Below are 24,408 nucleotides of genomic sequence, written 5' to 3'. Positions count from 1 at the left end.
GTTTTGCTAGGGTTGAAACCCTCTTTGATCTGGCACAATTTGGTTTATCAGATGATACAAAGTTTTGCTTAAGTAGCATGATCTCACACCTTGACTTCCTTCACAAATCTATCTAATGACTCCTGGTGCCAAGTGTCTAATACTATTCACTATGTGTGGCTAAGATCTTAACAAATGTCCAAATAAAATTTCTCTAACCTAATTTGGACATTCCACACTGTGATTTTGAAAACACTGCACTGGATGCGCTTATTGAGGTTACTATTCACTCTAAAAAAATGCATCATAAACTTAGTACTAAAAAATTCTAAATATTCATATTAACCGATAGTGAAAATCGTTTACTAAAATTCAATTCCGAAGTGTCCCTAAAAATAATTTCACAATTTCAAACAACCGTTTCATTCGAAATTATGAAAATTGGCTATTGCGCCATAAAATTCTAAATAATTAACTGAGTCTAATGGCGTAGACCAAAACACATTCTGACACTTCTAACGACTTCAAATAATTAAACTCATATTTCTAGCGTTATAGTGAGTGATAATACTGACTATGTTGATAGACTAAAACCTGCACGATTGGTCAATTCGTAAAAACTTATGAAGTTTTCACGAGGTTCCTAAAGTCAATAGAAATTCCATCAGTTAATATCTAGCGAGTTGTTACAAAGGCCAATGCTCAGAATCACCGAGCAGGAAAAAACAAAACCCTTGCTTGGAATCATCAAGTAAGGCCGATCTCATGACTACAAAAGAGAAAGAAACTAAGCTCTTGCTCGAGCAAGGCTGTTTTCACAAGATCTTGCTTGAGATAACCCAGCAGAGGAAGAGGGGCAAAATTGGCAGCATAATGGTTAATCATGAAAAGGGTAAGTCTAGAAGCTAGAGTAGAGACACACTTTTAAGGGCAATTTTGTCGGCCAAGAAAAAATTAGAAACAGGCTCTTTATCTATAGAGAATAGACAGTAAAGCGTGCATGTATCCCCGTTATCGTATAGATTAATAATTTCAATAAAAAAAAAAAAAAATGAAAACTTCAATCCAAAGTTACAAATTAGTAAATACGGAACCGAAAGAGGATGCATTTGATCTAAATATTGGGGCTCTTCAAACCATCTACAACTTTTGATTGTGAATAAACACGTTTCAAACTTGAACCTTTTATAGCTTTAGGAGGCATGCATATTTATTCACAAACTTGAACACCATGCAATAGAGTATGCTACAAAGTAGGGCACTGTTATCCACTAATAATCTCTCTCTCTCTCTCTCTCTCTCTCTCTCTCTCTCTCTCTCCCTCTCTCTCTCTCTCTCTCTCCTATTTGATTATGATTCAACACATATAGGACAATAAGATAATGGTGTCAATAATGTCATCTTTCCATCCATAACTCAAATGCCATCTCTGCCTCCCATATAATGATCTTAAATTAACACCTTACAAGATATTGTGGCAAGGTTCTATCCATAATATACAGAGAGTTCTCTAATATAAATTTGCAAATACTATTTTTGAAGTAAAATGTAGGGTCATAAGAATGGAAGACTCACAAAACCATTCAAGCCATGCTTTTGCAAGAATGATGCTTTTTATAGTGCAGAAAAATATATTTCAAAAGTAATTTTTCTTCTTGACTGTCCAAACAACAAGAAGTTCACTCTAAATCAAGGCGACTGACTTGTGACGTGTTTGTTTAATTGTTACATGTGGCCATTCTTTGGCTTGAAAAATACTGATGGAAGCTGAAAATCCTGGAGGATTGTCCTGATAGCCCTAAAAAATTTTTATACAAGATTTGATCAGTTTTCCGTTTCCTTGCTATCAAGAGAACACCATGCCCAAATCCATTACAAATGAGGTATTCCTACCAATGTGAAAATGCATCCAATAGAACGATAAAAACCAAAGTATATGTACATGGAGAAACGATTCTTGAACTTGAAAACATCTCTGCTCCTCTTATTTTTCCTTCTTGCCGTGAGATGGAAGTCTTTGATTTCATGGATTTGCTTAGACTAGGAACCATAAGGTATAAACAAATGTATGATGGAAGTCTTTGGTGAAATGGATTTATGTTTGAGTGAGAAGGGCTGGATGTGGTCAGTGGGGCAGAATGGGAAGACCAATGAAATGACCATAAATGATAGTGCTGATACCCGCATGGTGTGGGGTGGGGGTATCCTTCCCCGTACCCCAGCCCGCACATTGCTTAAGGATGAATATTGTAGTGCTTTGCCTTCCTATATAAAGGTTGGCCTAGAAGGTCAAGATAATCCAATAACTTGAATACAAATTCAAGTTTTTACTAAATTGTATATATCTATTCTCTATAGAGGGTCATCCTGACCCCCATCCCGGCTAGGCCTTCTCTATGCAGGGCGGGGGAACCCACCCCCGCCCCAGCATGGGAGAAGCAGGGTAGCCCACCCACCCATGCGGGAGTGGGACGGAAGGGAGCGGGATAGTTGGGTACGAGGCCCCGTTTTCCAACCCTAATAAAGGACAGAGCTATTAGTAGGCGCAAGCAGAAGGACGACATTTTGTCAAGTGTGAATCTACCAAAACAAACACTAGATAAGTTGCACTCACACAACCCTTTAGATAGCTATCTCGTCTATTCCAGAAAATATATTGGAGGACAATTCCGTCTATTCAAGTGCCAAGAATCTAGCATCAACTCTCCTTTTATTTATAAAGAATAGATACGATCGTTTTCTTGAAGACTTGACCTTCTAAACTAAATTATAAATAGTATTTCGTTAACTATAATTTATTTACCACTTAATGAAAGCGCATTAGGTTGAGAAGCCTTGGAATTTAATCTCGAAGTCTTAAGCTGTGTTTGGGTAGTGGAGTAATCTGACTATTTAATATTTTATCATTACTTTTCACTACTATTAATTACTATTTAATATTTTATCATTACTTTTTCATTACTTTTTTACTACTATTCACAGATCATCTAAAATCACCTTACTGAACTTGCTTTCCCAACTCCCATGTTGCCCATCTAGTCTCTACCAAAGCATGTCTCCTCTATGTCAGAAGCTTGAGAGGTTAATCTAACCAAGCTGGAACATAGTCTATTATATACACTGCTACATAGTCTATTATATACACTGCTATGTAGCATCCGATTTATTACTCCTAGTCTATTATATACACTGCTATGTAGCATCCGATTTATTACTCCCTCCAACTCTCATCCGACCACAATCTGAAATATATTCATATTTTGCTTTTCTTGTCCATTTTTTCATAATATATATCTCAGGAATCATGCACTTTTATGTCAACAACGAGAAAAACATTCAAAGCCTGTCAACACAAATATCCCCAAATGTGTGGTACTGTGCACAAAGTTGTAGCAAATTTATGGTAGCAGAAATGGCTCTACCTTAGTGTGAATGAGTTTTTGTGTTTTTTTTTTTTTTTTTGTTTTAGATAATTTAGATTTAAGTAGATAGTTGATATTTGCCTAATTGGCAATATCCCCACCATTTATTTAAATTAAACAGTCTAGTTTGAGGGATTCGAATACGTTTATAGTAAGTCCAAATGAGCCATAAGTTTCAACCTTTGAAATAGAGCGAGAAATATTCCAACAGCTCTAGCCATGACAATAGATTCGTAAGATAAAAGGGGAAATGGACATGAAAGATAATTTAAAGTTAAATAGGGGAGCTACTGAAATACTTTTAAACCATTCTAGCTAGGCTTTTGTTCGAAAAAAGCATCTTAGGCCTCATTTGGTTTCACACAATCTATTTCATTTTATTTCATCTTATCTCAACATTCAAACATCATTTAAATACAAATATTTTTCAATTTCAAATTTTCAAAATTTTAATCTAATCATTACCTAATCATTACAACTTTCCAAAAATTTCAAACAAAACACAAAAAAAATAAAAAAAATAAAAAAATAACTTTTTCGAATCTAAAATAAAAATAATACTAAAATATTATATTTTAACAATATTTTAACTTTATAATAATTTTATTTAACTTTTTTTCTCTAATTTTTCAACATCCCATAAAGCAATATGATCTTAACTTTAACCGTTTCATTACTATTCACAAACCATCTTATTACTATTTACAAATTTTTTATCTTATTTCATCTGTTTAACCAAACGAGGTCTAACTCTATCAAGGGCTAAATTTGGGTCATTGACACCCATAAAAGAAATCGTGAACTTGATTAAGTAAGTAGTAACGTTTCCTCTTCGGGCAGGTGGCACCTATAAACGGTATTTATTGGAGACGAATTACGAGCTGCCACGTAGGTGTTCCTCAATAAACCATGTAACACGCATAGCAGGGGATCACTGCTCTCTCCCCTTCCCGCTCGAGCTGAATCGCTCTCCTTCCCGAGTCGAACACCATAACCGATCTCTCTCTCTGCTCTCTCGATCTCGAAAGGCAAAACCCCTCGCTCGACAGAGGAGAAGGTCCTTAAATGGAATTTAGAGAAAGATGGAGGGGGTTTTATGAAATTCCGAGATCAACAACACAAAACGACAAATAACGTATATGAAATGGCATATTTTCCTAGTAGTTTCCTAGTTAAATGATGAGCGTTCGCCGCTGCAAGCTCATCGACCCACCAAAAATAGTTGTCCTTCTCATCCACCGATTCCACCCCATAGAATAAAAAGAACAATACTAAGTATTATTTTTTAAATATTTTTTCCAAGCCCAGGCTCACAATCACAGGTACTCTCTCTCTCTCCCTCCATCGATGAATTTCATGGTTTCTTTGGGTTTTTCTTTGTTTAATTGCTCATTTTTGTGGAAATTTCAGGTTAGGTTTTTTACACTCAAACGAGTCAAATTACTTATCCATTTGCTTGCTATGTGAACCGTCCAAATACACAAAACAAAAGCAAAATTCTAAATTTTACGTGGTGTTTTTATTTAATTAAATCCAATTACCTATAGTAGGCTTTTGGTTTTCAGGAAGGAGATTTTTTTTCCCAACGAAAAGTCATAGATTCTGAGAGAGTGAAGTTCCGTCGAGCGAGAGAGCAAGAGAGCAGTGAGAGCGAGAGAGCACAGAGAGAGGGAGTGTTTTCGTCGAGAGAGGAGTTTTTGCCTTTCAGGATTGAGAGAGCGAGAGAGCAGAGAGATGAGAGAGAGTGAGTGTTTTCGTTCAAGAGAGCAAAGAGAGAGGGACCATTTTCGTTTCAGAAATGTTTATTCCTTGTAAGACGTAGCTCTATCGCGTCTTCATGTACCGCATACGTGGCAACTTTTTATTAGGTTTCGATATATGCAGATTATAGGAGACACTTGTAGGAAGTTTTTCTCAAGTAGTAAACATATTATTTGATAAACTGCTTGAGATTATCTTGAACTCGACTTTAAATAAATTAATTTATTATATGAGTCATTTTTTAATACAAAATTACGATGATAATTAAATAAGAAAACTCTATAAAAACCTGCTCAACTCATTTGCGCATGTAAATTAGTTGAATAACTTTGAAGCTATTATTTTTTATGAGATTGCTTTTACCTTTACAAGGAGAACGTCTTTATCATGTATTTAAAAAATAAGAAAAATCACGTTTTTAATACGATACTTGATTGGAATATAATAAAAAAACATATGTATATATAAACTACATAAGAATATTTACAAAAACACGAAGTTTGTAGATACAAATAATCTATTTTCGTGAAGTTAAGAGCTTGTAAACAAGTTCGAATTCGTTCAAAAAATAAATAATCTGTTTTTACATATAAAATGTAACTAGATGACAAAGTCGAGCTCAACTGACTCATCTTTTAATAAAAATAAAAGAGAAAAAGATACTGAATGGAGGCAGGAGACGGGTTAGGGATTCAAACACAAATTTTGTTTTTATTTTCAAGTAAATCGGCTGACATGGCAAGAATTGACAGGCCTCTTATGTGTCTACTATTAACTGTGGCAGAAAATCTAGGTTGTGTATGGTGAGGTAATTTCAGATGATTTGAATTGATTTATAGATAGTAATTTTTTATAGATTTTATTAAAATGTATTTAAATGTAAAGATGTTGATATATATATTTGAATGTATGAAATATGTTAAAACTTGAGATGAATTTTAACGTTTTATGAAAAGTTAAAAAAATAGTAAATCTCATCAATAATTGATTTGATATGAGTTTATGTGATTTCATATTCCAAAGACAGCATAAGAGTTGAATAACAGTAATTCCCTTTTAATTTCTTTTTTAAATTGTTTAGTTATCAAGAGCAATGTTTGAAAGTTATCTACCATAGTAATTAAGTTGTTTAAAGTATTTTATTTATTTATTTGGATTTTAATTAGCCAAAATGATATGCCGTTTATATAAGATTAATGAAGCTAGAAAATTAAGGTCCCGTTTGGTTATACAGATGAGATAGGATGAGATGGAAGTTGAAGGTTAAATAAAATATTGTTAGAATATAATTTTTTGAAATTATTTTCGTTTTGTAATTTTAAAAAGTTGAATTGTTTATTATATTTTGTGCTGAAATTTGAGAAACTTGTAATGATTATGTTAACGTCGTGTTTCGTACGCCTTTAGACCAGGTTCCAGCAACTCAGGTCTTCAGAACTGGACCTGTGAAAATATTGAAAAAAGACACAGGGAGAGGGTGGCCTTGGGGTCGGGAAGTCTCTAATGCCAAAGTTAGTAGAGTATTTTTTAAGTTTGTAAATAATGAGAGAGTTTAGAGATCCGAAAGCTTTCTCGTACCTGAAGATTGCTATTTATACTGGGAGCTTGGGGCGACAGATCGTGCCTGTCCTTGTGGAGTCCATTCTCTCTTTACTGTTCCTTTCATCAGAGTTCTTTAATGCGTTGTGCTTCTGCGACGGCGTCATTAATGTAGCATGTAGTTCAGGTAGTGATGCTGTTAACGTGGCGTCACTCTCTGATTTGCCTTACCCTGTTGGTATTCTTGGTGGTCCGTCGAAGTCACATTGTCAGAGGGTCGAGGGTCCCCCTTACTTCCCACTCGTTTACATGGACAGATACTCAAGGGATGGATGTTGCTCGAGGGATTTCTAGGATGGCGAGTCCCATCCCCTTGCAGTATGCTCCAACATGGGGGTTGCATTCCAGGGGAGTCTACCTGTGGGCCGAGCCGAGGAATCTATTTGTTCTGAATTAAGCCTTCGTTTCTTATTCCCTTAGTTGCTCCTCTTAGGCCCATTAAGAAATCTAAAAAAACCATTTACAGTTAACTCGCCAATTCTTATCGGACTCGTACGGTGGGAATTTTTTTAATTTTAAACTTGCCTTGACATCGAGGCTGGGGGCTGCCCCGATGACGTGTGTTTGGCTCCAAAGTTTGAGGTGGCCTCTTGTCGCTTGGTATCCCAAGTAACGTTTCCCTTTCCGTCCTTGTTGGCACGTCTCTCAATAACTATGCTTGTATTTGATGGCATCTTTTCAGTTGTGTCAGCATTGGGGCGTCAGGCGGCTCTTCTCCTTCACATCACTTCGTGGTGCATATTTTTTGGGATTCGAAGCATCTCGTACTCCTTCCTTCTACCATGGGGCGTGGGAGATTAACCGTTGCCTTCTTCGTTTATAAGTGCGATTGGATCATAGTCTTGTCTCCTTTCTCCGCATTGTAATCTTCTCGCCCTTCTTTTCTTCTAACTCCCATCCTTTTCCCTTATACCCCATTCTCCTTTCTCTGTTACTTTCTTCCTCTTCGTTAATGGCCCCTGAGAAATCCACCAAACCCATGACTTCCAGTGGGGGAGGCGCACCAAAAGCTGGCGACACCGGATCGTCTTTCTTGGGTAGCACTTGGCGTTCAAGCGTCTAGGTCGCGACGCTAGCATCTCTAGCCCTTACTTACTAGGTCTTGAAAACAATGATCTTCGAGGTCCCTGGTCCACGCGAGGGTGCCATTGACGCCGATGGTCATTCTTTCAGAGTTGCTCTCTTTCATTCCATGTTTACATGTGACTTAAGGCTTCCTTTCCCTTGCCCCATTCGTAATTTGCTGGATCGCCTCGGTCTGGCCTCGTCCGAGCTTCACCTGAATGCTTGGAAGCTTTTGACTTGTTGTAGTATCATCTTGAGGCATGCCCTGCTGGAGTCAGACTCGGAGCATGCTGACCACACCAGCCGTGAGTTCCTCCTTACTCACAAGGTTTTGCGGCAAAAGGGGAAAATTTGCAGCTTCAGGGCGACGCATACCCTCAGTAATCTAGAGCTGCGACACCACAAGGTGAAGGACTGGTCTCTAAAGTTCTTTTTCATGTCCGACCGTAGATGGGAATCCCCAATTGGTCAGGTAAATCGCAACGAGTTCTTGGTTCAAACTAATTGGGGAGGGTTCTTGAGGATAAGGCAGTGCATTTGATGGCTACCCTTGCTGAGTCGAGGCGTATTGCCACTGTTAGGGAGTGGGTGAAGAAAAACTATAACAACATCTTCTTGAAAGCCTTCTTTAAGAGGAGAGTCTGAGGGTTTCTTTACCTCCCCTTAGCCATGTTCCTTTTGATGACAGGGTGACTCTTGCCCGGCCTCAGGTCACCCATACTTGGAAGCGTCCCTTGAATTCTTCTCTAGCGGGCAAAGGGATGAAACCTCGTTTGCAGGGGGTTGGGGTCGACAGCAACTGGAGTCGACAGCAAGCCTCTTTCCGAAGTCTTGATTTTTTATGGGTGGGCGTTGGCTACACCTGAGGCCCATCATCCTGTCGTCCTGGCGACATAGGTAGAAATGTCTCATTGTGTTGTTGGCATGGAGGTGTCGGCGAAATCTTCTTCTTTGGAGCCCTCGGACCCATCGACGAGAGACCCCTAGGCTGATTTTTCTGTAGGGCCGCCCCCATCGATTGGCGTTTGTGGCGTGCTCCCGAAAACTGATGACCTTGCCGCCCTACTCTGAGAAGCCTTGGTGATCAGGGTCCCTTGGCAGGCTGACACGGGGCAGCCTCCTCCGGCGGTCTCCTCCACTTCAACCCACCGGCGAGGTTGAGGCTTGCTCGGGGGGCCTCGGCTCTGCGGCACCGCCTTCGGCAATGTCTTTGCCCACTGTCGTGGAATGGGACAATCCAGTTTCTGCGACGAGTGGAGAGGAGCCCAAGTCGCCCTAAGGCTTGGACTCCGTTATTAAGAGAGCGACAACTGCTACTTCTAATAATTGTGTTGCAGAGGTGGAAAACCAAGCAGAAGGTGGGCTCCTTCTCGATGTTGTAGCTGGTGAGGGTTCAGTGGATCTGTGTGAAGATCCACTTGTCCAGGCGGGAACGGTTACTGAAGAGGTGGTTCCAACTTACGTAGAAGGTGTCGAGGGTCAGCCTTCGACCCTTGCTATTGGGGAGGATGCTGACGGGGCCAGTTGAACTGAGTCGTCTGCACAAACGCTCGATACAGAGGGTTTGGTGGAGGTTATCCCCCCTTTGGCTCAGTTGGAAACCGGGGGGAGGGGGGTGCCGCGCGGAAGCCATCAACCAGGCCGTCAAGTGTTTATCTAGCTTCTTCCAAGAGATTTTGTAACTTCTTTTTCCATCCTTTTCATTTCTTTCATTGTTTTTTAGATTCCTTTTATTGATCGCTCCATGTTGGCCTCCATTGTTGTCAGAGTTCCTCTCATCTGGCTACCTACATTGTGGACGACAAGAGGCTGTTAAGCAGGAAAACCAGGTCCTTCACGTGATAACTGGATTGGCCCACAGTATGCTTGCGGTGAGAGAGACGAGAGGGAATGACTGGAGCAAGAGCTAAGGAGGGTACGACTTGCCCTGGAAGAGGGTAGCAAGAAAACTAAGAAGCTTAGCTGCCTTTGGAAGAAGCTAAAGGAGAAGGCGAGGGAAGACACCCAGCGGAGGGGGGCTTGGAGCGACTTGTCTCAAGTGCAAGATGTCGACTCTCGCTTGGACAGCTAGCTAAAGTTGGCCGTGGGCGTTCGCGATACTGTGTGGGCACATGGGTGTGTTGAGGGCCTTAGGTTGTTGCGGGACCACATTCTGGAGAGCTCGCAGCTATTTGTGCATACCTTTGAGAAATATTTGTGGGACCTTGACCTTACTGAGGTTGTCGTTGACAGAGAAGCCTTTGAGTTTGGCCGCAAGCTGGGGATGGACGTGATCCCTGATGCTTTTACGGGTCCTTCCTTCACAGCCATGTCCGAGCCTGCTGCCCCCGAACACGGTGATTCTGAGCTTGACGTCCTTAAGGTTGACGCTCCTGATGTCGAGGTCTCTAAGCATGGTGCCTGACGCTGCTACGCCCAAGCTTCTTTGTACCGTTGCTGTTATTTCATTTTGTTCTTCTTTCTCTTTCTTTTTGTAAATGTATATAACTGTGCGCCATCTCCATGCGGCTCGTTTATAACTTCTAATCATTAATGAAACTGCCTTATACTTTGTTATGCTAGGTTGCTTGTCTTTACGTATTCTTCTTCCAATGTTTCCTTATTCTTCTTCTTCTTCCTTTTTTTTCTTTTTCTTTTCAATGGTTGGCCTGGGGGGTTTTGTCACAAGAAATTATGGGCTTGGCGTTAGGCGGGGGATTGTCATCATATAGAGTTTTACGGTCCACCTCGCCAGTGCCTAACCTATTCCTAACGACACCGTTAGCCGACAACTCTTCTGCTTATACTGTCTTCGTTCACCCTTGTTAGGCAGTTATCCTCTTGGGGCCTTTAGCGATATTGTTTGACGAGGCCGATGTCTCTCCACTTCTTCTTTACACCAATTTTCTCATTTTTTCTGTCTGTCTCTTGGATGCACTTTACTCCGCCTGGTCCTTCAATTCTTCCATTTTTCGTTGATATGCTTTATTTTGGTATGTAACTGAAAGAAGAGAGAAGTGCCATTAGCATACATTGGCCCTCGCTTGCTGTCATCGACTTGGAGGGGATGGAAGTTCCCCTTAAGAGTTAAGCCGTGTCAGGGAGACTCTGATCACCTCTTTGGGGAGAGACGGATAAGCGTTTTGTTAACCCACCACTATGCCCCTCCAAGTAGCATGTGGTCGTGGAGTTGAATATAACTACTTTGGGCTGCTCTTTGATGCAATGGGGTCGGGGTAGGTTATTCGGGTAACCGTGGGCTAGTCCTGCTCTACGCCCTAGGGAGACAAGGCGGCCTCTGGCTCGACCCATCTCCTTGGTCCGCGAGGAGGTAGGTTGTCCGAACAGTTTGAGACAGGACTCGCTTCCACTCTTTGGTATTGCGTATTTAATTCCTGATTGAAAGATAGACATGTCATCATAACTTTATCCTTAGTTTTGTAGGAGTTAGACTTCGCAAACATAGGCCCTCTAGCCTATGATGCGATTTGCTTGCTGCTTTTTATCGAGTTGTTGATGTCCACGTTCCTTGGTGCAATATTTGGGTGATCGAAGGACCTACCCGCTCTCCATTGAGGATAGGTCAGGATGCCTTAGGCCAACTTGCCCCTTTAACCCCCAGGAGGCACTTTCTTTGGGTGGTCGTGGGGCCGGTTCGTACTTTATTGTGATAAGAGTCGGGGTAAGTAGTCGGTCGGCTGAAAGACCAAACTCGCTCTCCTCCGCAGGAGGGTTCAAGTGGCCTCTGGCGCCACTCGCCCCTGCTACCCCACGTGGAGGTAATTTATCTGGGCAGTTTGAGACTGAACTCACTCCCGTTCATTGACATAATGTAGTCTACCATTTAGCTAGGCTATTTGGCCTTTGAGGTGGCACACCTATTGCTTTGACGTTTCACCATTGGAGACTTTTGTTCATGTCGGGCAGTTGAAAGACTAGGCCCACTGTGACATACCAGTTTTGATTTTAGGGTATATAAGTAATTTTTCCTAGTAAACTTTTATTTTAGAATTTATATTTTTATGATTATAGTTTTATCAGAATTTATATTTACTTTATCTTTATATTTTCTATTATAGTTGCTATTTATGATTTGTTAGAGTTTTGTTTTAATAAGGATTTCTAAAGTGTATCAGATTATGTTTACTACGGTTTTGTTTTGAAATTTAAAGTTTAATTTTTCTTCTAGTCACCGAACCTCATCCCATTGTTAGCCTCTGTTTGAGAACTTCAAACCACCAAACCTGTATTTTTCTCAGTGATTTTCGCTAGCATCCTAGTGGAAAATCCAACTCTATTGTCCAGTATCTTCTATACATGCACGTCTCCACTCTCTTGCACGTGCACGTCTATGCTCTTCTAGGGTTTCTCTAATTCTCTATCACCTACCATTATAAAACGTGCTTACCTGTACATGAGAAGACAAACTTGTGAGTTGCGAAAAACCCCTGTTGCCGAACCAGTGCCGTCGCCCCTTCTCCTCGGTGGCCACCTCAAGAGGCGCCGAACCTCTCCTCTACGACACAGAAGCCGCCGACCCACAACCCCCGTCGAGCCACTCATTTCTCCGGTAAGGCCTCGGCCGCCACAGCTCTCTCTCTCTCTTGGTTTCGGTTTAGTAGTTCCTCTCTCTAAACTCTCTCTCTCTTTCTCTCACTAGGTGCTGCACCACCATAGGAACCCCCAGTCGCGCCGCCGGCCACTCCCAACCACCCAGAGCCGTTGCCGAGTCAGCCCCTCCCTCTTGGTGAGTTTCGGACCATCGCAGACCCTTTCTCTCTACTCTTTGTGTTTTGGTTGCCGTGTACTCGGGTTCTTGAAGAACCCGTGGGTTTCTTTTTGATGGGCCTTGGGCCTTAGGCCCGTATGAGGTTGGGATGGGCTTATTTCCTGTTTGGGCTCATGTAGTACAGTATTATATTTATGGGCCAGAGTTTTGACTTTTTGCAGATTATAATAATGTTTGATTGAACTTATATTTTAAGTTAGACTTGATCTTATTTTATTTCATTAATTATTTTAATGATTTTATTGAGTTTAATATTACTAGTTGAGTTTATTTTTGTTAAATAAATATAGTTAGTTAAAGCTTCATTTTAATAAAAATGTTTAAAGAATTGGAAATATGTTTTAAAGTATAAATTTTAAGTCTAATATTTGAGTTAATATTTCCTTTGTCAATTTAGCAAGATTTTAATAAAATTTCTATGTTAAGAATTTAATGGAATTTATTAAGTTTCTTATAAGATTTAATAATTATGTTGAGAAATGAAACTTAGTTTAAGAATTTAAGTTTTTGTGAATTATTTTAAAATAGCTCGAGTATTTCTACTAAATTATAAATTAGTATTTTAAGTAATTTAAATACTATGAATTATTGATTTTAGTGTTAAACAAATATTGGTTTGACTATATTTTAGAATTCCGAATTTAGTTAAGTAAGATATTAGCATTTATTTATTTCCAAACAATTTAGTGATAGTTATTTATTGAATATAGGTCTCAAGTTACGAAGTATTATTCAAGAAGACACGCAGCGAGGTAAGTAAATTTGATCATAAATTAGGATCATCACAGTTAGCTTATATGTATGTATTATCCAAGCCAGTTCATTGACAGCCACTATTTATGAACCGCTCATGTCATATGCAAGCATGTCATCTAGCATAGCATACGACCATGTCATTCCGCATCATGTTTAAATTCAAAATTTATAATTATGTATGTAGTATGTCATGCATCTTATGTGTATAAGACACTTAAGCCATCTTAAATTCAAGTGTAAGATAATATCAGATCAGTTAATAAGATGACCATTCAGATGCATGGTACCAATGCAGTTCAGTTCAGTTCAGGGTGGTGTGCAAGCCATGAACTCAGTCGTGGTCCACCATAGTATGCTAGAATACTATCAGCAGTTCCCCTTGCTGCAGCGGGATGTGGGGCTGGTGCACAACCTTGCACACAGGGTTAAGTGTGTTGGCCAGTCAGATAAATCGGTTAAATCAGTCAGATCAGTCAGTTAATTCAGTTAAAACAGTCATACATAGCATAAGTATCAGCATGAACAGTCATGAATTTTTAAGCTCAGCATGAAAGTTGTTATAAAAATCTTATGTTTATTACGTTTACGTTGTGATAGATTTCTTACTGAGTCATCGACTCATTTTAGTTTGTTTTCATGTTTTTTTTACCACCCAGGTGAGGATGATGATTACGAGCAGGCAGGCCAGGAGTAGAAGGAGCATTTATTTTTTTTTAGTTCAGACTTTCTAAAATAAATATGTTTTTATGACATGAATTTATTTTAGTTTATTTCATTTAATGTTTTGGAAGACAGTTTTATTAGACATTTTTCCGCATAATAAAAGTTCAGTTTTTTTTAAATTATGAAATTATGGGATCTATTACCGGATTATTTTTATGGAAAATACGTGGCACTCCTAGCCCACGGGAAGGGGGTGTTACACCCACACTCTATTTGGGAGAGGTCGGGATGTCTTAAGTCAAACCCGCCCCTTTGATGCCCTTAGGATTTAACTTCTTTGGACGACCGTGGGGTCGATCCACTCTTTCGATGCGATGGGAGTCAAGGTAAGTATTCGAGTAGTCGAAAAGCTAGACCCGCTCTCCTTCGCGGGAGGGACCAAGTGACCTATGGAACAACTCGCCTCTGCTACCTCTCGGGGAGGTAATCTATTCGGGTAGTTTGAGACTAAACCCGCTCTCGTTCGTTGACATCGTAGGGAAATGTAAGATTTAGGTCAGGCTGGTGCTGAACCCATTCTTCTTTAACATCGGAGGTTAGGGTAAGTGTTTAGGCTATTGGGGGGGGCTGGACCCGCACTCCTCCGCAGAAAGGGTAGAGCTGCCTCTGGCATGACTCACCCTTTTAAATCCCGCAGGTTGGTAAGTTTTCAGGAAATTTATAACTGGACCCGCTCCCGCTTATTGACGCTTACGAGGAAGCTAAGTCTTCATTTTTGAGCAACTAAGGCTGGCCCGCACTTCATCCCAGAAGGGATAAAGTAGCCTTAGGCATTACACTTGTAACACCCCGTATTTTAGTGTATTTTTACTGAAGGAATTATTTTTATGGATTCAAAATTTATTCTCTTATTTTAAAATTGGTTGGATTTTTAGTGAGTTTATTTTTATGATTTTAATTTGGTGAAAATTATTTTTATGTGCTTTCTTAATATTTATTTATTGTTATGCATTTAAATTTCTTTTCATATTTAATTAATTACTGTGAGATTTAATTATTTTAATTTCACTTTACCATTACGTCTAAATTATTTTATTTAACTTGCTGTTTTAAAATCTTTACCGTTGGATCATTTTTGTGACTCAAGATGTGAGGATTAGACCTCATTTCTTTCTCCGCATTTTCTCTTTCCTCTTTTCTTTTTCTTCCTTTTTCTTTTTCTTCTTTCTTTTCTTTTTCTTTTCCTGGTCTCCCTTCCTGTGCGCGAACTGCTTCTCCCTCTTTCCCGTGCGTCCGTCGTTCACCCTCAACCCACCGCCGTTACGCCGCCGTGGCCTGCACCGCCCAGCCCAGCAGCTTCCCCACCGGTCGGCGACCACCCTCCATCAATTCCAGCCTCCCTTGAGCCGTTGTGAGCCTCTACGCACGGCTGGAAGCCGCGGTACTCTTTCCGCCACTGCACCGCCGTTGCACCACCATTGGCCACCATCTTCTTACCACATCATCCTCGACCTCTTGGCAACCCATTGGACCCAACCCCAGCTTCGATCCGCCACCGGTGAAGCTCCACCATCTACATTTCTGATTTGGGTATTTTGGTCTTCTACCGCCCATTGCGCCGCTACCCACGGCAAACCACCACCACCACTAGCTTCACCGACCTCCCTAGGCCCTACTCTATCAAATTTGAGTCTTCATTTTTCACCGTTGAAAAGTGGGTATCTGTAACCCATGGCCACAGTGTATTTTACACTGTTCGACAGCTATTTTTCCACTTCGAGCGCATCCGTGATTCTCGGAAAATTGTTATATAGCATTGGAATTATTTCTCCAAAGAACTTTTGTCATTTAAATGTATTTTTGCACTAACTCATTTCACTGTATTTATGGCATGTCGGACTGAGTCCGAGGAGTTCGGGGGTCGGATGGATTTGTGATTGGAGTTGTTTGGTTGGTTTGGTTTATTTGGTTTGGTTGTTGATGAGTTGTTTTGATTGGATTTGTTGGGATTGGTTCTGGATGGATTTTGGATCAGTGTTGGTGCATGTTCATATCATTATTTCATGCATGATCATGTTTGTAAAGAAAACTGGGTTTTCGTGTATTGCATTCATGTTCATGTGTTTATGAAAACTGGGTTTTCATGTGAGAATGAATTTTGGGTGCGTGTGTAACACGACCCCAAGCCGAGATGGGGTATTATCTCGGTGGAGCTTCTCTGGTTACTCGGGAGCGGAATATACTGAGTAACGTCCCCTGGATTGTCGCCGGGTGACAATGGGATCGGACGAGATGGTCTCGTGCCGACTTCGTGGTCCTTCTGCTGGCGGGGATTAGAGGATGTCTGGCCACGTACGCGCTGGGCGCGGAACTGGGCATCGCTCGTTGCGTAGTGTGGGTGTTTGGGCATGTACGCGCTCGGCGTGAAACTGAGCACCGCTACGAAGCCAGGACGTGCAGATGGTCCATAGGGGAGGCCATGGTGCATATGGAATTAATGCATGGTGCATTTGGAATTAATGCACTATTTTCTGGGAAAATAGTGCGAGTTGGATTTCTGGGTAAATCATTTTCTGGAAAAATATTTTACGGACATTTTGGGCCAAAATGGGATTTTGGCGTGTGTTGAAATAATTAATTTCGGGGAAAATAATGTGTTGAGTAAAATGCATATTTTTCATGTGCATGCATGTTAGTTGTATTTAATGCATTTTATATTACGTTGTTATTTGGGGTCATACTTACCTGCGATACCATTTTGTGGTAGCGCAGATTTTGATGCAGATGAGGAGGAAGAGGGCGAGCCTGAGGAGACAGCTCCGCCCGAGAGTGATCTGGGATCACTCGTTTGTTTATTTGAAAACTATTGTATTATATTCTCATAGATGACTGTATAACTGCTATTTAAATTTTTACTGATGTTTGATTGTAAATAAATTCTGGTACTTAGTTGACTATCCGCTGCGTTATTTTATTTGTACACTGTTGCATGTACACACACTGGCACTTCGTTGGGATGTGTGACCGTGTTGTTAGCATCCTGGTGTCTCGATCCCTGTGTATTTATATAAGGGGGATTGGGGGCGCCACAGGTGGTATCAGAGCAGTTCGGCTCTCGGTAAAACCACATGTTCCTTAGGATAGTACCAGAAAATTATTTTTATTATTATTTTAAAATAATAAAATTTTTTGTTTAAGTGGTGTAAGTTAAGTTATTTATTTTATATTATGAGTTTATTGCTATTTTATTTTATGTTAATTGATGTTATTTGATTTATTTTATTTTATTGCTTTAATTAGTGTTTACCTTTGGTTGAGTATGGTTTTATTGGCTTTATTTATTTTATTGTATAATAATTCTGTTGTTTATTTATTTTATTATATAATAATTTTGTTGTTTATTTATTTTATTGTATGTCATTTTAATTTAATTGTTTTATTTTATGGCGGATTATTTTATTGTTTAATTTATTTTATTGTGAACTACTTCATTGGTTTTATGCATTTTGTCGTATGTTATTTTATTTATAGAATTTTATTTTATTTTGTTTTGTTCGAAATTGAAAGGCGGGTTAAGGGTTATGTTATGATAGGAAGATGGTACGACTGAGAAGGCCATTGTTAGGCTTAAACATTGGTATAGTAGGCCTGAACTCTTGGTGATTGGTTGTTTTAATATCAAGGCTTGAACATCAGGGTCTGGGTGAACTCTTTGGATTAGGTACTTAAGTTGCTGCTAGGGAGGGGAATAATTTTTAATTGCTTAGAATAATTGAGGTTTTAGATTCTGTAGAATTTATGTAGTGAGTCTATGGGTAGGAGGTTGTAAGTTCAACGAATGTCAATGTTAGATTTATGAGAAGTTCATCTAAGGTTTGTGGCCCCATAGTTTTTAGGAAATAAGTTTATGGATTTAAGCTAGTAGGTTCAACAAGCATTTGAGGGATTACTTAGAGTAGAAGTTTTCGATTTTGCCGACCTCGATAAGCAATTTGATAACATTTGGGGTTTTAGAATTTACGAGTTTTATAAGGTGAGTGTTTTAGATTTAAGGTCATTGATCTTCAAGATTTTGGAAAATGACTTTTATTTGGTTTAAGATTTTAGAATTGCAGAGTTGAAGGGCTGAATTAAAATAGGATTGATGAGAGTTAAGTTACTGATATGAGAATTTTTTAGGGGAGAATTTCTTTGGAGATGGAAGATGTTGATCTAGTTCGGTTAATAATTGTTTTTAGCTTGAGGTTACAGTGTCAGGTTGAGGATTTAATTTATATCAATTTTAAGGATAATAGATGGTGTGGATATAGGAAATGATTCTTATTGATTTCGAGGATGTAGGTCTAGTGATGGATATGGTTATGATGATCACCTGCACGTATGGAGGATTATTGGTTTTGGCTAAGGGTGCGTAAGATTGATGTATAGTAGTGGTGAGTGATTATGGATTTCGGAGAGTACAGGTCCTAGTCTCATTTGGTTTGGAAGAAGTGGTTTTGGTTGGTGTGGAAGAGGAGTCGACACAATAGTAGTAATTCAAGAGACCTTGGCTTGGAGTTTTTGGTGAGTTGATCGAAGTGTGCAATTGAAGTGGGTTACTCAATGAATCATGGTTGGGAATAGTTATTGTGATTATCTTCAGGAATTAATTGTGACTTGAGGTTACCTAGGAATTTAAATTTTGAGGTTATACTTTCTTTGGAGATTCAGCATTCAGTTGGTTGAATTAAGGACATTGTTATTTAACTTGAAGAGAGATTGATGGGTCGTCATATTTGGTGTATGATAAGATCTTGGAAGTTGAAGTTTAGACATTAGCGATGAATAATATGATCAAGTATGTGAGTTAATCAAGTATTAGAATCCTTGGGTGATTTGCATTGGCTTTTGGTGGATTGATGATTTGAGCAGTAGGGCTTGCCTTGAGGTTTAATAGTGATGTGTTATTGAATGAGCTAGTCGTGCTAATACTAGCTTATAGGAGTAGAAGTAGCTGGGTGAGTTACCAAGGAGGTTTTGTTAATGTTTTGATGAAGTCAATGGTAGTTCGTTGTGACTTTAGTCACCGTTAGATCAGATGTTGTTTAGAATGTAGATGATGAGCTTTCGGGTTTAGGTTGTTAGGTAGAAGTCTCTAGGCACTCTTTTTTATTCGCTAGGTTGGAATTGAGTCTTTTAAAGTATGTATCTTATCTTAGAGGAGATGAGTGTATTTTAGGTTGAGGTTGCTTATTTTCAATTTGGGATGCTGAGGTTGTTTGATATTGAGTTTCTGTCTTTGATCATGGATGTATTTTATAGAATTTGATTTTGATCAAGACAACAGAAATTAATTGAGGAATTTGAGTTATAACTTGTGGTTTTGGGAGAGAGAGTATTTTTCTACCAAATTGTGATAAGAGTTTTGGTTAGTAGGAATGGAGCCACCTAGTACTCGATGGTGTTAGTTCATGAGGACGTAAGTTTTATGCATGTGGCGAATATCAGAGTGCGCAGCAGAAGCGTGGTATTTTTGTTGTAGTCAGGAGTTCAAATTGTGCTGATTTAAAGAATTAATGGTGACTTGAATTTTGAGAAGATACTTGTAATTGGAGATTAATCATCTGGTTGTGCAAAATCTGTTACTGATGGTTAACATTGGAAGTGGCTATTAAGTTTCCAATAGTAGAATTCAATGAAGGTTTAGAAGTTGGAGCATAGGAGTTGATTGCAGTTGGCACATATTATTATAAGGGCTTTTGATCATTAGAATTTATTGGATGTTGTATTAAGGTTCTCGAGGAAATAAGATTTTTGGATAGCAGTCACTCTAGGAATACTGGTCGTGATGTGTCATTGGGGGACTAAAATGAGTATATTGAATATCGCCATGTTTATTGAGAAATGTGCCACGTGCTGTCAAGTTAAGGCTGAGCATCAAAAGACCTACTGGTAGACTTCAACCTCTCCCTATTCCGGAGTGGAAGTGGGATCATATTTCTATAGATTTTGTGGTAGGGTTGCCGAGGACTCCTAGTGGGAAGAACTCCATTTGGGTGATTGTGGATCGGTTGACCAAGAGTGCCCATTTCTTGTCTGTTAATAATACTGACTCTTTGGGTAAGTTGACTCGACTATATGTCAAGGAGATAGTGCGTTTGCATGGAATACCCAAGAGTATCGTGTCAGATTGGGACTCGCGATTCACGTCCCATTTCTGGAAGAGTTTGCAGGCAGCTTTATGCACTAAGTTGAAGTTTAGTACTGCATATCACCCTCAAACAGACGGTCAATCAGAGTGTACTGTTCAAGGTCTTGAGGTTATGTTGCGGTCTTGTGTCATAGAAATTCATGGAAGTTGGGAGAATCATCTGCTGCTATTTGAGTTTGCTTATAATGACAATTTTCATTCCTCCATTTGGAGGGCCCCATATGAAGCTGGATATGGAAGGAAGTGTAGATCGCTTTTATGTTGGGATGAAAGTTGGCGAGAGCAAACTGTTTGGGCCTGAGATAATTCAAGAAATGAATGATCAAGTTCAGTTTATAAGGACTAAATGGCGGAAGCGCAAAGTCGCCATAAGAGTTATGCAGATACAAGAAGAAAAGACTTATCCTTTGAAGAAGGTGATTGGGTTTATCTTAAAGTCTCTCCTTTGAAAGGCGTTAAGCGCTTTGGTAAGAAAGGAAAACTTGGCCCAAGATATGTTGGCTTTTTTTTTTCAGATCGTAGGGAAGGTTTGGCTGGTTGCTTATAGAGTGGTCTTACCAGACTATTTTGGCGGTATGTTCTTAAGTCTGCTCTTAGTTGAATCTTATTTCTGTCTTAGTCTTAATGTTGACCTTGCCAATTTCGAGGACGAAATTTTATTTAAGGGGGGGAGAATGTAACACCCCGTATTTTAGTATATTTTTACTGAAGGAATTATTTTTATGGATTCAAAATTTATTCTCTTATTTTAAAATTGGTTGGATTTTTAGTGAGTTTATTTTTATGATTTTAATTTGGTGAAAATTATTTTTATGTGCTTTCTTAATATTTATTTATTGTTATGCATTTAAATTTCTTTTCATATTTAATTAATTACTGTGAGATTTAATTATTTTAATTTCACTTTACCATTACGTTTAAATTATTTTATTTAACTTGCTGTTTCAAAATCTTTATCGTTGGATCATTTTTGTGACTCAAGATGTGAGGATTAGACCTCATTTCTTTCTCTGCATTTTCTATTTCTTCTTTTCTTTTTCTTCCTTTTTTTTTCTTCTTTCTTTTTTTTTTCTTTTCCTGGTCTCCCTTCCCGCGCGTGAACTGCTTCTCCCTCTCTCCCGTGCGTCCGTCGTTCACCCTCAACCCACCGCCGTCGCGCCGCCGTGGCCTGCACCGCCCAGCCCAGCAGCTTCCCCACTGGCCGGCGACCACCCCCCATCAATTCCACCCTCCCTTGAGCCACCGTGAGCCTCTACGCACGGCTGGAAGCCGCGGCTCTCTTTCCGCCGCTGCGCCGCCGTCGCACTACTATTGGCCACCATCTTCTTACCACTTCATCCTCGACCTCTTGGCAACCCATTGGACCCAACCCCAGCTTCGATCCGCCACCGGTGAAGCTCCACCATCTACATTTCCGATTTGGGTATTTTGGTCTTCTACCGCCCATTGCGCCGCCACCCACGGCAAACCACCACCACCACTAGCTTCACCGACCTCCCTAGGCCCTACTCTATCAAATTTGAGTCTTCATTTGTCACCGTTGAAAAGTGGGTATCTGTGACCCACGGCCACAGTGTATTTTACACTGTTCGACAGCTATTTTTCCACTTCGAGCTCACCCGTGATCCTTGGAAAATTATTATATAACATTGTAACTATTTCTCCAAAGAACTTTCATAATTTAAATGTATTTTTGCACTAACCTATTTCACTGTATTTTTGGCATGCCAGACTGAGTCCGAGGAGTTCGGGAGTCGGATGGATTTGTGATTGGAGTTGTTTGGTTGGTTTGGTTTATTTGGTTTGGTTGTTGATGAGTTGTTTTGATTGGATTTGTTGGGATTGGTTCTGGATGGATGTTGGATCAGTGTTGGTGCATGTTCATATCATTATTTCATGCATGATCATGTTTGTAAAGAAAACTGGGTTTTCGTGTATTGCATTCATGTTCATGTGTTTATGAAAACTGGGTTTTCATGTGAGAATGGATTTTGGGTGCGTGTGTAACACGACCCCAAGCCGAGATGGGGGTATTATCTCGGTGGAGCTCCTCTGGTTACTCGGGAGCGGAATATACTGAGTAACGTCCCCTGGATTATCACCGGGCGACAATGGGATCGAACGAGATGGTCTCGTGCCGACTCCGTGGTCCTTCTGCTAGCGGGGATTAGAGGATGTCTGGCCACGTACGCGCTGGGCGCGGAACTGGGCATCGCTCGTTGCGTAGTGTGGATGCTTGGCCATGTACGCGCTGGGGCGAAACTGAGCATCGCTACGAAGCTAGGACGTGCGGATGGTCCATAGGGGAGGCCATGGTGCATATGGAATTAATGCATGGTGCATTTGGAATTAATGCACTATTTTCTGGGAAAATAATGCGAGTTGGATTTCTGGGTAAATCATTTTCTGGAAAAATGTTTTACGGACATTTTGGGCCAAAATGGGATTTTGGCGTGTGTTGAAATAATTAATTTCGGGGAAAATAATGTGTTGAGTAAAATGCATATTTTTCATGTGCATGCATGTTAGTTGCATTTAATGCATTTTATATTACGTTGTTATTTGGAGTCATACTTACCTGCGATACCATTTTGTGGTAACGCAGATTTTGATGCAGATGAGGAGGAGGAGGGCGAGCCTGAGGAGACGGCTCCGCCCGAGGAGTGATCTGGGATCACTCGTTTGTTTATTTGAAAACTATTGTATTATATTCTCATGGATGACTGTATAACTGCTATTTAAATTTTTACTGATGTTTGATTGTAAATAAATTCTGGTACTTAGTTGACTATCCGCTGCGTTATTTTATTTGTACACTGTTGCATGTACACACACTGGTACTTCGTTGGGATGTGTGACCGTGTTGTCAGCATCCTAGTGTCTCGATTCCTGTGTATTTATATAAGGGGGATTGGGGGCGCCACAACACTCATCCCTTTGGTACTTCATAAGGGAGGTAAGTTCATACGATGATATAGCTGGTCTGCTCTTTGCCGTGATAGGAGTTGGGGTAAGTTGTTCGGGCCGTCGGGGAGCGGGGTAGAACAGCCTTCGGCCTTATTCTCCCTTTGGTCCCACGAGAGGTATGCTATTCAAGCAGTTTGAGATTGGACCCACCCCCACCCGTTAATACTATAGGGAAGGTAAGTGTTGGGTCAGGCTGGCCCGCACTCTGCCGCGGGAAGGATGAAGCAGCCTCTAGCGTACTCATCCATTTGGTACCCCACGGGGGAGGTAACTTTTTTGGATGGTGATGTAGTTGGTTTGCTCTTCGCGGCAATGAGGGTTGTGGTAAGTTGTTCAGGCTCCTCGGGGGGGGGGGGGGGGGGGGGGGGGGGAGGAACCTGCTCTCCATTGCGAGAGGTGTAGAGCGGCCTTCGGCCTAACTCTTCCCTTGATCTAGTGTGAGGTACGCTGCTCGGGCAGTTTGAAACTAAACCTGCTCTCGCCAGTTGACATCGCAGGGAAGGTAGACATTGATTTGGCGATGATTTTTGCAGATTATGTTCAAGTCTGAAGTAGGTGTGGTGCATTGTCTTGGAAAATCATATCTTTCATTAAACAACAAGAATTTACAATATTTAAATAATAATTAACAAGATATGGGGAGATGGAGCCTTTAGTCGGGGAGCTTTCGCCTGTTTTGCCTTTGCCTCTGGGACCATGCATCCTCCTGCTCTTCCTCTAGTGGTAGGGCGAGTCACAGACTGAGGCCTACCAAGGCTCCTTAAGCGGTGATGCCCTACTCTCTCCAGAAGGTTCCACCTGGGGTGACCCCAGCATCTTTTTGCTTCAGTTCCGGGACGTAATATTTCTTTGCCAGGACCTGCTCGCCTTGAATTTCTCCCACTTCACGGGAAGTCAGAAATTTCATCTTGAGGTGGTAGGTTGTCGTGATCGTCTGCAAGTTGTTGAGGGTGGGCCTTCCGATGATGGCGTTGTAGGACAACGAGGTTCTTACCACTAGGAAGTAAACCATGATTGAGGCAGTGCAAGGGGCGTTGCCTGGGAGGACAGACAGCGCGATGGTTCCCATGGAATGAACCATGTCCTTAGAGAAGCCCTTTAGTGGCATAGGGGCCTGATGCAGGCGGGCGACGTCTATTCCCATCCTAGTGAAGGCTTCCCAAAACAAGATGTCCGCGGAGCTCTCGTTGTCAATGAGGATTCTCCGGGTGGTGAAGTTGGCGACCAACATGGTCACC

The 24,408-nt window shown here is 40.6% G+C and overlaps 1 long non-coding RNA gene across 1 annotated transcript; it reads right to left on the bottom strand.

The window, feature by feature from the left end:
• Nucleotides 1-4,585: 4,585 nt before the first annotated feature.
• On the bottom strand, nucleotides 4,586-24,069 carry LOC121250674. Its single transcript, XR_005937834.1, has 3 exons — nucleotides 24,059-24,069; nucleotides 7,402-7,413; nucleotides 4,586-4,726 (listed from the first exon to the last, which is right to left on the bottom strand). It is a non-coding gene; the product is annotated as an uncharacterized LOC121250674 (long non-coding RNA).
• Between the last annotated feature and the right edge of the window lie 339 nt (nucleotides 24,070-24,408).

The sequence above is a fragment of the Juglans microcarpa x Juglans regia genome, chromosome 1D (assembly GCF_004785595.1).
Source record: "Juglans microcarpa x Juglans regia isolate MS1-56 chromosome 1D, Jm3101_v1.0, whole genome shotgun sequence".
Taxonomy (NCBI): domain Eukaryota; kingdom Viridiplantae; phylum Streptophyta; class Magnoliopsida; order Fagales; family Juglandaceae; genus Juglans; species Juglans microcarpa x Juglans regia.
This window is presented reverse-complemented; position numbering and strand designations above follow the sequence as displayed.